Source organism: Vicugna pacos, chromosome 24 (assembly GCF_048564905.1).
Source record: "Vicugna pacos chromosome 24, VicPac4, whole genome shotgun sequence".
NCBI classification, from domain to species: Eukaryota; Metazoa; Chordata; class Mammalia; order Artiodactyla; family Camelidae; genus Vicugna; species Vicugna pacos.
Window position 1 is genome coordinate 7,105,662 of NC_133010.1, and position 10,841 is coordinate 7,116,502.

Sequence of the window (10,841 nt, forward strand, 5' to 3'; positions counted from 1 at the left end):
TGAGATTTTAGATTCTGTTTATTTCAAATTTACTATTGAGGGACTGAAGACCTACCTGATTAAAAAAATAAAAAATCTATATATTTTTTACTAGCAAATGCCCTATCAGATAGCACCACTGAGTTCTCTGTGTGTGCATTGTTAGCATCCAGCACAGAGTAGGTCCTCAGTGAATCTGATGAAATAATGAAATAAGTGATTGAACGCCAGACACAAATCAGAAGAGTTGAACAAAACTTTTAATCCTACACCTCTGCATATCTATCCATCTCCATATACATGTAAACACTAAAACCAAGTGTATTACAGATAATTCTGAGGTTGAGAAAAATATTTTTTCTCCCTAATTCTGGAGAGGAAAAAAAATCTAGTTTCTCTAGTTATAAAATGAAGGGCATTTTTTCCCCTTTAGCTGTTCTACAATAACATTGGTGTTATTATAAATGTCACTTTATTTAGCTGTTTTTCTGGGGGGAGGGAGATAATTAGATTTATTTATTTAGTTGTTAGTTAATGGAGGTACTGGGGATTGAACCCAGGACCTTGTGCATGTTAGGCATGTACTTTACCACTGAGCTATACCCTCTCCCCCATTTAGCTGTTCTTCTAAGGTGCAGAAGAAATCTAGGTGGGGCACAGGAAGAGAAGCCCTGCATGCTCTTCCCAGAGTCAATGATGGCATTGATCAGCCGGAAGACGGCAGCGTGGCTGGCCCTTCACTGGGATGTCTGCGGGACAGCTCTGGTCCTTGCTTTGCAGTGGTCGCTGCCCGCACTCACGCTGGGGGAACACAGAGCCGGAGCCCCAGCCCCTTTCTTTGACTTCCAGCTTCCCGCCAGTGCTCATAATGAGCATATGCTCTGGCTGCATGACCTGGCTTCATTCACAACTAAATCAGGACTAAAGCAGTCTGGATGATAGATAGCAGCTTATCAATAATTGAAAAGAAAGGCTCAGGGATGTCCCATTATCTGAATAATTAATGCTCCACTTGGGTTTTGTAATTCCTTAATAAAACTGACTGATTGATTTGCTTAATTAATTCCTCCTTCGACAGGCTTACTGCTTTCTTTGGAGACAGGGATGGGTAAAAGAAAAAAGAAGGTAATTTAAGCTAAGAGGAAAGATTTAAAATCTTCATAAACTTTTAACCTGCTCAGAGTATTATAAAAACAAATTTTGCAGCAAACCTCCCCCGCGTCTTGGTTCTGCCATAAAAGACCCCCAGACGTCTGTCAACAGACAGCGCATGTCACCTGGGTATGTTTGGTGTGGCAGCTGATGAAATATTATGCTACACGGTACGGGCCCCAACCACATCTGTGGTAATAAACTCAGCTCAACTTTAAACACTTTTGAATAAATCGATCTGAATGAACGTTGACAGCAGGCTTCTGTTTAAAGCAGTGAGCTCTGGGCAAGGCAGGGGCAGCTACCTCGAGGCTGAGTGAGCTGACGGCCTTGCCTGTACGAAGCATCCCTCTGGCTTCACGTGCACCTGCTCTCACTGAAGAACAGTGCCTGTCACTAGAGCTCGGTCCAGCACCAAGTCTACTGCCACCCTTCCCGTGATGACTGGGGTTGATCAGAGAAGGACTGAATCAGCGCCACAGTGAATTAAACTACGAAATGGAAAGAAACAGGTCGTACAGCAGGTGAGGGGTGGAGGATGGGGATTGAGAAAAAGAAAACTGCGAGTTAAGTGAGGGAATGTGAAGTGGTACATAGCCCAAGGAAGAGAATTAAAGCCATTTCTCTTAATTCTGGGACCCAGGTGCAATTTGTAGCTAGAAAAATAATACAATCATTTTTAGAAAATGTTAAAGAAAGGATAAAACACATTGAAGATAAATTATTCAGTTGAAAGAAGAAAGCAAGCCTTACTAGTACAAACCTACTTACATTTCAATGATGCTATTAAGCTACATATCCGGGGTGCGCAATGGAAGGTTTAGTCTCGGATTCTATTTCAGTCACGTTTTGCCATGGCATTGCTTTCTGTGGATTTGTTTAGAACTTTGTCTTAGCCACCTTGGGCTGCTATAGCAAACATCGTAGAAAGAGGTTTAAACAACAGACACCTAGGTCTCACAGTTCTGGAGACTGACCTTGGTTCCTGGTGAAGACCCTCTTTGGGGTTTATAAATGGCTGTCTTCTTCCTGTGCCCTCATATGGCAACAGGGAAGAGCGAGGCGGGGATGGGGAGAGAAGAAAGACAGAGAGAGGAAATAGAGCAAGCCCTCGTTTCTTCTTATAAGAGCACCCATCCCATCATGAGGACCTCTCATTGATCATCTAAACCTCTCAAAGGCTCCACCTCCTGATACCATCACTTTAGGGGGTCAGAGCTTCAACATCTGAATTCTGAGGGGATGAAAGCATTCAGTCTACAACACAGTTAAGAAGAATTACTGGTAAAGGTGGGTTGAGTTTTGGGCGTGGAAGCCTATTTCTAACTAGGGGCGAGGGTTTTGTGCACAGACTCAGGGTAATGGCAGTGTCTGCGGAGTAGTAAGAACAGGTTTCTTTCCCTCAAATTTTCATGATAAAAGTAGACCTATACCAAAGGAAATGCATTTCCTGGTAAGGTAGCGACCGATTCACAGTACGCGTAGCTCAGCTAACTAGCTGGAGGAGGTTGAAATGATCAGCACTGATTCTCAAAGGACTTGAAACACACATCTCACAGTCTTGACTACTGCTACAGTGATGGCCACCAGTTTACCTTGACTTTCTCACTTTTAACCAACTAGCTACATGTCTCATATACAGGAGGGACACACCTTTCAAGAATGAACAAACGAGTGGCTGAGAATACTTGAAAAGCATTCTAAGTACAGTTCCGGGAGCGATGTCACAGGCCGTCTTGGTAAATCTCCATTGCCATCCTGGAAGACAAACATCTTGAGTCACTTTTTACAGGTCAGAAATCTGGGGCCAAAGGGGAGCAGTTGTAGAGAAATAAAAAAGCCAAACTTTGAACGAGGTTGGTTCATCTTTTGTTGATCCCATTTATTTATTACAGTCACTTTGGTTTGTGCAAACTCTTGACCCTCTTACCCACATTCTCTCTATTCTTCTAGGCCCCCTCCTCCATGAAGAGTACCCTGATTGCACCAGTTTATACCAATTTCTCCTCTCTGAATGGCTTTTGCCCTTTTCATCAGATACCTCCAGTGTACCATGCTTTCTTTTTCACGTGGTTCACTTTTATCTTTTCACCTAGTATATAAACATCTCTGCCATTATAATTTCCTTACAGATAACACAGTATTAAGTACATTTTTGGTTATGTAGATATCTCAATATATTTTAGACCATCAATCAATTGACTGAGCGATTTTAGATCTTTCTCTTGAAAGAGTTAAATTATTATATTTTTTGCAAAATAATTGAGTTGTTTTCTTTTTAACTGAGTGTTAACTAAAATGATTAGTTCTGTGTGTAATATGTAGTGAATTAGCTGCACCAGAGAATAATAGCACCAGACTGAAAAAAAAAAAAGACAAACAAACTAAAAAGAACCCCAAATTTGGCATAGGATTTAATGTCTAATCAGTTAAAATGATGAGTTTCTGGAAAGATGTCTGTAGGTTCAGGTGACTATAGAAAGTTGGTGCATAGTGTCCTCAGATATGTTTCTACCAAATAAGAGTATGAGTCAGTCTTCCAAAGCTTTAAAACTAGGCATACGCTTCTTTGTAAGGACTTTCCCAGAATAGACCAGTTCCATCAATACTGAAAACTCAGGAAGGAAGCTCCTTCTTTGGTGACACTCTGCAGGTGTCATCAGGGACTCGTCATCAGGTGCAGGGGCAACACACTGCGAATTAAGAGCATTAGGTTATTGAAATCCAATGTTTATTTGTTCATCCATTCAAAAATATTTACTGAGCTTCTATTCTTTGTGATGCAATATTTTAGGAATAAAATATGTCGAATGGAGGGAGTCAACATTTTAGATTGGCTAGTGGGTGGTGAAGGTAAAGAGAAAGACAGAGAGAGAGAGAGAGAATGCTGTGCAGATATCATCATGGAGATGAGCTGTCCTGGCAGAGGGAATTTCAGATGCGCTGGTGTGGAAGAGAGCTTGGCAAGCTCCAGGAAGAGTGAGGAGGCCAGTGTATTAAGAGTGATGGAGCAAAGGAGAGAGCAGAAGAGATGAAGGGAGAGAGTAACAGCAAGCCAGTTCACACAGGAAATTGAAAATCAGGGCGGAGAGTAAGTCATGGTGAGGCTGTATTCTGAGTGAGATGAGTAGCCGTTGGAGAGTTCTGCGTGGCTCCTGCACCACATGTGGACACCCCAGCTTCTCTTTCCTAATTGCCGCTCTGGACCATCCCTTGAGCTTATAAGAATACTCATTGGTAGCACCATTTGACCTATGCAGACTGGACACAGTAAGGATCCTGTGGAGCTCTTAGAGTCAATTTTCAATTTCATAATCTGGGACAACACTGCTTAGAATTTACTTCTGAAAAGATGCTCAGTCTAGAATTTAGAAGGTTTTAATTTTAGAGCAGCTTTTGTTGTAGCTGCTGATGGGAGGTACTAGGAGTTGAATGAGGTAAGATAGTATCTAATTTACTCTTTATTCAATAAAATTTGATTCCAGAAAAACTGACAAAATTACAACTAAGTCCCCAGAAAAGGCATCACTCAAAGAGCATCTTGTTGGGGTTTAGAGTCCAGGCTTTACAGTCAATAGACCACTCCACCATCTACTTGCTCATAACACGTTATGACTTCAGTTCAGAGTTAACCACTCTGAACATCACTGTCTTCATCAGCAAATGATGTTGACGGTGCTCACCTTACAAGGCTGCTGGGAGGGAACAATAATTATCTATATATCACATAAATGACACCTGATACCCCATCTATGAGCCCCCACTCAGATGTAGCAGACCGGGACCGTGGCAGGATGTTTATGTAAACTGGAGGATTAAGTGAATTTCTCAACCAACCACCCACTTCAGTGTTTCAAGCTAAAGTCATCAGTGACTTATGCCGACCTCATGACTAGAGCCGTTCTGACCTGCACTCTCCCTGCTCTATTCACCTGTGTGTAAGCCCTAATTCCTATATTACATTTTTATTTCTTGAGGTGCTTTGATTCCATGGCCCGATCCAGACTAATTTATAGAGAATGACCCATATAAAAGACGCAGATGCCTTTTCAGCTACTCAAGTGAAGACAGCACAAGGATCAATTCCACCATGACACCCAGGTGTGCTCCAACCAACTTCCTCTGAGGAACTCTCCCTTCGAAAATCATAGGAATAACTAACAGACAAACATCCTTCACAGAGTCTCAGAGCTCAGAAAACCCAAAGAAAGCTCAGAGAAATACCTCCTCCATGAATAACTGACAGTGCTCCAAATATCCCTTTTTTTCAGCATTTCCAAAAGAACTAAATTGCATAGGGCAGAACTTTTTCCAGAATTAAAAATTAACTTAGATGTCAAAATAAAACCCTAGAATTTAATTTATCGTAAAAGCTGTATTCTGGAATAGAATCTAATGGACCAAAACAGATAAAGCAATTAAATGGGAAATGCTATGAATTAATCTTATTTAAAGAGGCAGTCAGGATGGAATTCATATTTTTAAAGTTACAAAAACCAGCAAAAGAAAAAAAAATCCTTTCCAGCACAGCTAGTGGTGTCATAATTTAAAATAATAAAGCATTGTAAGTATCTAATTTATTCATTTTCTGCAGGTGCTATTTATTCATTTTGACATTCCTCTCAGTTTTGATTGCTGGTGACTTTCCTCACTTTGGGGACATTTTACTTTTTTTTCCACTGTTACTTGTTAAATTTTAGTGGTAGCAGTGTATGTGTTATGTAAAGTGGAAGAGTACTGAAGCCCTGAAAAACAGTTCAAGCTTAAACCCAGTGCTTCTAGAATATTCTATTAAATAGCCCCTCTGTGCCTTAGTGTCTCCCATCAAGTGACTAGAACCTCATATAATAATGTAATGGTGAAAGCAATCTGTAAAGATCCTAGAGCATCCTAATTATCATTGTGACTGTTATTAACAGAGTGACTATTTCATCATCTTCCTTTTTATAAGAATTGCATATAATTAAGGGGTATAACTTGATGTTCTGCTATCTGTATACATTGTGAAATGACCGCCACACACTGAAGCTAATTAACGTACTCATCCCCTCCCATAGTTACTTTTTATAATGAGAAGATTTAAAATCCACCCTCAGCAAATTTCAAGTAGGCAACACAGTATTGTTAACTGTAGTTCTAGAGATTTAATGTACAGCAGAGTGATTATGTTTGGAGGTTTGGCGTTAGATTTCCTTTGTTACTGCTTTTTTGGCCATGCCGTCTGGGGTTCCCCTGTGTGGGCTTGGAGGAAGACCCCCCAGGTTCTCATCCTGCTTCTGTCACTTCCTAGTGCTGAGATCTTGTACAGATTCACTCTCTCTGTGACTTGGTTTCTCCATCTCTATAGTAGGAACATTAATAGTACTTGCCTTATAGTTTTGTGCTGCTTAAAAAATTTCACAGGAAAAGAGCTTAGAATATTAGCTGGTATATAGTAAACATGCAATAAAGGTTAACTATTATTATTATTATTATTAATAATCATTTTATATAATTTTTCTTTGACTTCACCCTAAATATGTGCGTTATGATTTCAGAGAATCATTTGTAACTTTTGTAATTTCCTTCATGCTTATAAATTTAAAAGCAGACTGACAAAAATAAGCAAAAAAACCTCAAAGCCTTATCTTAGTAGATCTTAACCTTTAAAACATTCATTGTAAAATATGATAAATTCTGATGTCTATGAAATCTCACATAGATGATGCGATATAAACAAATCACCAATGAGACAAAGTGCATCGCCCCTCCCCATCCGCACAGCGGGGGCCAATGCGCCTCCCTCTACCTACTGCATCCCGCAGGAGAAGTACAGTTAATGAGAGCACAGCCTCTATTCATTGTTAGTTCTTCCTCTGTTTTTTTGTTCTGCAGTGTCTCTTTCTCCCCCCAGAAGATTTTGCATGTTGTCCCCAGTCTTCAAAGCCATCCACAGGCTGCCTGCACCTGCCAGTTGACTTCATCTGAGTTACTGCTTCTTTCTTCAGTATGTGTTCAGTTCTTCCTGTTGGCTGATCATTCTCCTGGTCACCTCCAGCCACATCTGGAGCTGGCCCCACTGTGCTGCGTTTTTTTTTTTTTTTTTTTTTTTTTTGCTGCTTCTTGGACGGTCTGCCCTTCTCCACTCTTCCCCAATCCTACCCACCTTCCAGGGTGGCTCCCAGTACCTCTCACCCTAACAAAGCCTCCTCTGTGCCTTGGCTCCCTCGGAGGCTTCTGTTGTGAACCCCAGGGTAATTATAAAGGGCAAACCTCCGGTTCACATGATTTTAACTCCCCACTAAGTTTTAAGAAAATTTGGAGTAGATTTTATGAATCAAATTCCTAATAACAAAACTGATTTTTGTTTTCTTTTTTTACCGTGTTGTTTAATTTGTTAGGGCTGATTTTTTTTTAACTTAAACTTCCTCCCTTTCCTCTTTCTCCACGGCCCCTCCCCATTAGGTATTTGTGTCTGATGATAATGCAGTCTCTTGTCACAACAAAACTTTTTATTTTTTGAAATGAGCTCTTACAAGTTTTTACTATCAACACATATTTACTTAGTAGTTGCTCCTTGGAGTCATATTAAGTTAATGGAATTTCTAAATTAACACTATGGATAAATAGCTAAAGTCAATTTTGTTTATATAACAAGTTTGGCTTCATAATCAGTTCTGATTCTGCTATAAGATTTAGGACAGTATTTAACAATGGAGAATAAACTAAGTATACATTGATTATAAGAGAGCTCTGACTTTCATTTTTTCCCCCCAGAAAATGGATAGAAGTTGAGAAGATTTGATAAAGGATAAAGAACTATTGGCCAGTCATTAAAGAGACACCTCAGAGGTAACCAACCCCCAAACATAATTAATCACTTTCACTCCTGGTCACAAGGAGAAGATCCTGGAACAGCATAGACTGATAAATGTTATCTGAGAATGAATGATGGATGCTTACCTGAGAAACAACAACAACAACAAAAAGCAACATAAGATTGTCGATCAGATTGTCAGGCAATGTTACCTTGTCTGAGTAGACTTGTCTGACTTGAGTCATGGAAGAGCCAACTATGGATTAATTAGACAATTATGGAAAAGAAGTGTTGTTAGAATGAAAATCATTAGTTTAAGAAGTAAACGTACGGCTGGCTATAAACAGTGAGATAAGATTAAAGTGAGGAAGTATAGTTAAACCTAGGAAAGCTTGACCCAATGAAGTAGAAACGTCTATTTGATGAGGGAGCAATACTATGGGGTATCATTTCATTTGCATCATGCTCAGATTCCTAATTATGATAAAATGCAGTTTGGTGTTCGTGTTCATGAGGTAGCCACTCAGTTAAAACTGGACATCTGGAATGTGTCAGCAGGAGTGAGGGAGGAGATTTTTAAGGCAGCAGAAAGAGGGTGGGGAAGCAATGGTATGAGTGAGATCAGAAAGGAAGAACATTGAAAGGAGAGGGATGGGCAGGTTGAAGGACTGAGGTTTTCATGCATAGGAACCAAAAAGACACAAATACAGATGAATTTCTTATAAAATAATTCTGAACAGAACAACAACAAAAAATAAATAAATAGGTATAGCATAATAAGACCTGTAAAATCCATACAACAAAAGCTTTTTATTTTTAAAAGAAAATATTTTCTTTTTTATTGTTGGCAAATATACATAGCATAAAATTAACTGTTATGATTAACTATTTTAAGTGTGCGCTTCAGCAGCATTTAGTATATTCAAAATGTGGTGGCATCACCTAGACTTTCCATCTCTGGATACTTTTTGTCATCACAGATGGAAACAAACCTAAGCCCCCTTCCCTCATCCCCCCACCCCCCAGGGAGCTTTGTTCTTCTTTCTGCCTGTGTGGGTTTGCCTCCTCTAGTTACCTCATGTAAGTGGGATCATAAAACATTTGTTGTTATTTTCTGCCTGGCCTATTTCATTTATTATGTTTTCAAAATTCAACCATTTTGTAGCATGCATTGGAGTTGCATTCATTTTTTAACTCTGAATAATATTCCATTGCATGTACATACCACACGTTGTCCATTCATCAATTGATGGATGCTGGGGGTGGCTTCCACCTTTTGGCTATTATGAATGATGCTGTTTTGAAATTCTTGTAGATACATTCCCAGAAGTGGGCTTAACTTGGTAATTCTGTGTTTGCTTTTAGAGGAACCACTGAACTGTGTTCCACAGTGGCGCCAACATTCTCCCCAACAGCACACGAGGGCTCCAACTTCTCACATCCAGGCTCTCACCTGTTCTTTCCCACTATTTTTTATTAATAACGTCAAATAAGTATGAAGTGATTAAATAACGTACTTCTTAAACATTAACATAGCAAGAAGCACAAAGATAAAATCTTCAAGAGGAATGCTACATTGCAAAGCATGATGTATTTTTCAAATGGTAGCCAGAATGCTCACAGTCTTTGAGGTCTCCCAGAGTTTGACCCATCTCTGTTGCCAATTTACCCACAGGTAAGCATTTCTCATTAGGGAGGAGGATACACAACTTATCTTTCATGTATTTACATTTTTCCTCTGCCTCATGTGCTCTGTGTTCTAGCTCAGTAGAGAAAACCTTACTTTCACTCTATCACAGAGAAGGTGATGGCACACGTCCATATATGCCCTTTGCTCACCATGATGGTGAGTCTTACAGATGTAATGCACCTTGAGTGGGAGCACCAGGTTGAGACAGTGGAGGTGTGGAGGAGGAATGAGGGGGTACAGAGGTTATGGACGGTTTCCCAAAAGTACATCCATGATGCTGATGTCTCTGTCCACATCAGAGTAGTCACTGCTATGGCCACACTTGAGAAGTCACCATTTCCTGTAACAAATTAAGCGATCAGTTAATCTCCCTGCTACTTATGACTAAATGCCTCCCACATGTCTCTTTTTGGCTCGTAATTCAAAAGAAGTGCAATACTTAAGCACTGGTAGAACTCACAGTCCATGAAAGCCAAGTTGAATGGCACGATATGACAACATAAATTAGGAGCCGGAATAATATGCTGCAGGAATTATGGTGAAGGATGACAAATAAAGATATGAAGAAAGCTTGGAAACAGAGATAAGGATTGAGTAGGACTTCGAAAGTTGGGAGAGGTCTACTTAAATGGAGAAGAGAAAGGTGGGCATTCTGGTAGTGATGAAAACCAAGAACAAAGACACAGAAATGGTGATATATGAAAGGGGTGCTTGCAGAACATAGAAGACAAGTCTCACAGAACTGAAATAGTTATGCTAGAAAGCTGTGGGAAATAGGTAACAGGAAGGTCCTTGATTATTTGAAATAATATAGGAACAAATAAGACATTTGAGCAGATGGGGCATTGGGCCAAGATACATCTCTAGTTTGTCTAGAATAATGTTGTTTTTCAGAAGAACAGAAAATGTCTGTTTTGTTCCTTGTAGGTTGAGTCCATAAAGCCAACTGCCATTTACCTGGAGGCGAAGACTATCTGATGAGAATAATTGGTGTGGTATTTACAGCACTACGCTTTTTTCCCCCTCTTTTCTCTCCCTTTTTCTTTTCTCCCCTCTTTTCTTTTCCTTTCTTTTCTTTTCTTTTCTTTTCTTTCTTTCCTTTCCTTTCTTTTTCTTTTTTCTTTTCTTTTCTCTTTTCTTTTCTTTTCTTCCCTTTCCTTTCCTTTCCTTTCCTTTCCTTTCCTTTCCTTTCCTTTCCTTTCCTTTCCTTTTCTTTCTTCTCTT

The 10,841-nt window shown here is 39.7% G+C and overlaps 1 long non-coding RNA gene across 1 annotated transcript; it reads left to right on the forward strand.

Annotated features, from left to right (window-relative positions):
- The first annotated feature begins 2,787 nt into the window (after positions 1–2,787).
- Positions 2,788–10,607, forward strand: LOC140688945 (uncharacterized). The gene is made up of 3 exons (XR_012063767.1): positions 2,788–2,923; positions 7,888–7,962; positions 10,545–10,607. It is a non-coding gene; the product is annotated as an uncharacterized lncRNA (long non-coding RNA).
- Positions 10,608–10,841: the final 234 nt, after the last annotated feature.